The sequence below is a fragment of the Chrysemys picta genome, unplaced genomic scaffold (assembly GCF_011386835.1).
Source record: "Chrysemys picta bellii isolate R12L10 unplaced genomic scaffold, ASM1138683v2 scaf3731, whole genome shotgun sequence".
Taxonomy (NCBI): Eukaryota; Metazoa; Chordata; order Testudines; family Emydidae; genus Chrysemys; species Chrysemys picta.
Window position 1 is genome coordinate 1 of NW_027056432.1, and position 4,928 is coordinate 4,928.

The following is a 4,928-nucleotide window of genomic DNA, read 5'->3' on the forward strand; positions in this document are numbered from 1 at the left end:
GCTGTTGCTAGTTCTTGGCTTCCAGATCATGAGCTATCCAGACGGAGGTGCAAGCTCTAACTTATGTCCCTGACTGAAGTTCCTGAAGGATCGGATGGGGGAAGGTCAGGTCTAGTGGAGCTCTTCTCCACCCCACTTCCCATCCTGTCCCAGTGCTCTCTCCCCTTACTCTGGGAGTGAGTTGGCCTTTGGGCACAGCTGTACACTGGTGGAGGATTCCCCTCTTCAGGGTGAATCCCCCACTGGCTTTCAATGGCTGCTTTAAAGCCATTCTGCTCTGCTTACGCAGCACAAAATGGCCTAGGAGCCCATAGCATCCTGCCCCACGGTGTTTCTAAGTGTGTTGTAAGAAGGCGGAGAGCAGCTGATTATCTTTCTTCCTTCTCTTCTGGCCTTTTTCTGCAGCACTTGAGTGTATCCCTTATGTGGGAATGACCCTGAAGCGCATGTTCTCCATGTTGGGGTTAGTCAAGGACAGCAGGCTGAGACAAGCGTTTTGTGGTGGTAAGAGCAGCACTTACTGGAGGTGCCCAAAATGGATATTGAGGGGTCTTGGTACAGATTGAAGTGACTGGCCAAGTTTGCAAACAGGCCCTGAACTGTGCTCCCTGCCCTGGATTGCACTAGGTGCTGCGTTCTTTGGCTCCCGTGGCACTCAATGAAGTTGAGAGTGCTCCGTACTTTGCAGGAGGCGCTGAGCATTTGTAAGTTCAGGCCCTTTATGACTCATGGATATAATTTAAAATAAACACACACACAAAGGCTGAAGCTGCCCATCTTCCAGGAGGCTCCTGGGGGAGGAGGTGAAGGGAGCAGATTTCATTACTGAACATTTAAAAATCCCCTGTTCTCCACTCCTCCACCCATTCTCTCCCCTTAGTTTCTTTATCATCATCTCCTTTCACCCTCTTTCTCTATCTTCTCTTCCTCTCCACTTCTCTCTTCCTTTGCTTTTCAGGTGATGCTCAGTAAGGGGTTAATCCTGTGCCTTTGAGGTAAATGGGAATTTTGCCATCAACTTCATAGAGAACAGGATTGGGCCCTAATTCTTCTTAGCAAGGACACTAGATACATCTACTTTTAGGGCAAAGTGCTCCCCAATACCTTCAAATCCCAGTAAAGCCAATGGATGTTAGGGGCACTGAACATCTTTCAGACAAACTATAACTCAAGATGAAATCCTACAGTGTAAGGGTTAAATAAACAATAACTGCAGAGGACGCGAGTCATTCAGAGGAGAGCTGGTTGAAATATTTTGATTTTTAATTATATTTTCCATAATTTTTCTTTCCAAATTTGATGAAAAACAAACCTGAAAAATGTCAATGAGAATTTTGATCAGGAAGTGTGCGTCCAGTGTTTTGGAGCAGCTAAAGAGGTGGCTGAATTTTTTTGATTTTTGAAAAATATCAATGATTTTTATACTTTGCAATTTTGAAGAAAAAAAACCCTATCAGTAAAGATTTTTAATTTAATTTAAACTGCTTTTTCAACCAGCTCTAATTAAGAGGTAACAAGGAAGGGAGAAAAAATTTGTCTTCAAATGATGGTAATTGAAAAAAGATTGAGAGAGATGCAAATTTAAAAGCCTTTTCAGAAACAAGACATGGAATGGGGGGAAGAGAAATAGCTCAAAATTGATATGGGATTTCAGCGTCTAGTCCTGAACTAAGCAGTAGCTGCCATGGAATTGTAGTAAACTTTAGCCTGGGTGAGTTCACTGATAAAGCAACTTCTCCTCATTACTAATATGTCTTTTTCACATTGCCTGTCTTCTTTCCTTCCATACAGTTCTGGAAAAATGGTCAAGGGCAATAAATCTATATTTGACTAGCTGGGATAAGAGCACATTCCCCAGCATGGGTGCATTGCGATTCTTCGATACAATTCTTCCATTCTATTGTCATGTGACCAGCAACTGGCTGCAATGTGAGGATCTGGAGGTGAGAATTGCTGGCTTTCTAAATCTTTAGCAGAAATTGTAATGTTAAATTCTATGTATCTGTCACTTTCTGTGATGATGGCATTTAATGGTAGGTCCTTTTGGATGGAACAGAGTGTCATGTAAAACATCTAAACCCCATATATTTATAATGTCACCACATCATGGAAATTCGGTCTGTACACAGTGTACATAGCTTCTAGTTTTAGGCACCTAATGTGCAGATGAACACGGGATAGTGGGCTAAATTAATTCCTGGTATAAGTCCATTCAGCTCCAGTGGAATTACAGCAGTTTTGAGTTGGCTGAGAATGCCTACTAATCTGGGGAATATTTTACCTGGTATAGTTGTGAAGTGCATTAGAATATAATCCTGAAACCAACCCTACGAATCCCGGTTCTTTACCAGGAAATATTGAGATAGGGCCGTTCCTACAGTGGAACAAGGGAAGTTGCACTCATTAGAAGTAGAAAAGGTGTGCCCATTGGATGATATTGAATGAATTCTTAGGAACATAAATTCTGTGTCTCATCTATGCAGCTCAAGCAGGCCATCATCAAAGCCCTTGGTCCCATGATGAGCCTCTTGCTACACAAAGAGGAGCATCACGATCGGATATTTGAACTGATCTCATGGCTCCTTGAGCAATATAAGGAGGACATTGATGTTTTTCACATCACCAAGGTGAGGTACCCCTCATTAAGGTAACTGTCTATGCGTGTGCATGTATGAACTGCATGAAGAATTTGCTGCCAGTGGGGTTTCCTGGTTTAGACAGTAACTTGTTAGATAATAAATATTCACACGAGTTCTGGGTTTATGCACATGGTGACCCAGGCAACAAGATTTGTAGGCAAATGCCTCTTATGAAAAGCATCCTCTGTTTCTTGGGGAGGATGATAAGGAGATAAAAAACAGAACACCTGCCCCACTCCCCAACAAGATACTCCCTCCTTGTGATTTCCCAGTACATCCTGTCAACTCTGTGTGTCTCTTTTAGATCATAAACTCCTCACAGCAGGGGCTGCCATATGTTGTCTCTGGTCAATACCAAACCAACTATCAGTGGTTGAAAATTAATACTAAGGAGGGTGATCGCTTTGGCTTATATAACTAGATCGATATAAAAGCATTGCCTGTCTATTTCATCTACCGTTCTATGCAGTGCTGTTGTAGCCATGTTGGTCCCAAGATATTAGAGCGAGAAGGTGGGTGAGATAACCTAATTAAAGATATTGTCTCACTCCCCTCGTCTCTCTATTTCATCCAACTCAGTACCACATGAGCAAGAAGTAATGGGCCATATTCTGTCTTCAGTGGGGCTACACAGTTGTAAATGAAGTCATGAGACAGCTATAACCTCTCGGTAGTGATATTTACTCACCATCTCTGTTGGTTGAAGCTTTCTGGTATAGAGTATGTGGTCACTTTTGGGGTTGAAATACCCATGATTTGGAGGGAACCAACGCATCATGGACTTGTTTGATAGCATCAGAGCACTACACAACTGCTTAAACATAGTAAAATATGTAGATGGCATCAGAGACATTCTGGAAGCTTCAAGCAGCAAAGGAGAAAAGTGTTTAGCTGCAGGAAGGAATTAGATTTTCACGTTTTTTATCAATCAGCTGGCAGAGGACATAAAATCATCACTGATAAAGTTGGCAGATGAGATAAAAATTGGGGAGTGGTAAAGAATGGAGAGGACAGCTCACTGATTCAGCGTGATCTAGATCACTTGGTAAACTGGGCGCAAACAAACAAACGTGCATTTAAATACGGCTGAATGTAAATGTCTCCATCTAGGCACAAAGAATTTAGGCCATACGTAACATGCTGGGGGATGCTGTTCTGGGAAGCAGGGACTCTGAAAAAGATTTTGGGGGTCATGATGAATAATCAGCTGAACACGAACTCATGCTGTGGCCAGAAAAAGCTAAAGCTGGGATGCATAAAAAGGGGAATCTCAAGTAGGAGTACAGTGGTTATTTTACCTCTAAATCTGGCACTTGTGTGACTACCGTTGGAATACTGTGTCCTGTTCTAGTGCCCACAATTCAAAAAGGGTGTTGATAAATTGGAGAGGATATTGACAGAAGAGCCACAGTGATTAAAGGATTAGAAAACATGCCTTCCAGTGGTAGAATCAAGGAACTAAATCTATTTAGTTTAACAAACAGACAGTAAAAGGGTGCGTGATGGGGTTTACCTACCCCACATTGGTTCAGCAGGGGTTAATCATACTTTGTGGGCCGAGGAGGCCATGCCCCCTCATCTCTGCTGGGCATGCTTCAGCTGGAACCAGGATATGAAAGAGCCGCTCAGCTCAGGCTGAGATGACTGCTGAAGGGAGCAGAGGTGCATTGCAGACTCCTGCAGAGAGACTGCCAGTGCTCCAGGATTCAGAGGCCAGCCAGGCTGTGGCTGCAACCAACCCCCAGCCACCCAGTGCCAGAGATGGAGGAGAGACCACAGAATCCCTGAGACTACCAGCTGCTGAAGAATGGGTGGGAAGTAGCCTAGGTGGACTAAGCATTGATCCAGTTGAGGTACCGGGCTTTGACTTGGCATGTTTGGGAAGGATCCCAGCTGAGTTGGAGGCAGATACCCCTGCGGCAAGACAGGGCCCTGGGCTGGGACCTGTGGAATAGGTAGGAGCCAGTGGAGAAGGGCTGACCTAGGCAACACTTCCTTGCTGCAAAAGGTGGTTCTATTGACTCTGGCCACTAGGCCGCATTGCCCTGCGGCCAAGGGCGGTTCCATTGACTCTGGCCACTAGGCTGCACTGCCACACCCAGAAGGGCAGCCCTAGTGACTTGTGCTGTTGGGCCATGGACCCTCACCGAAGGGCTGCTGCCCTGATCCTGACCATTAGGCTACGCTGCCCTAGGAGCCAGGACTGCTGCGGTGACTAGGGAGACTAGGCCAGTTGGGCCGCCCCAGATCTACTTCAGTTCCTCCACAACCTGGTACCAACCTGACTGG

General features: G+C 44.8%; 1 long non-coding RNA gene across 1 annotated transcript; it reads left to right on the forward strand.

The window, feature by feature from the left end:
- Positions 1 to 51: 51 nt before the first annotated feature.
- On the forward strand, positions 52 to 2,618 carry LOC135980504 (uncharacterized). Its single transcript, XR_010597541.1, has 3 exons — positions 52 to 504; positions 1,792 to 1,943; positions 2,484 to 2,618. It is a non-coding gene; the product is annotated as an uncharacterized LOC135980504 (long non-coding RNA).
- Positions 2,619 to 4,928: the final 2,310 nt, after the last annotated feature.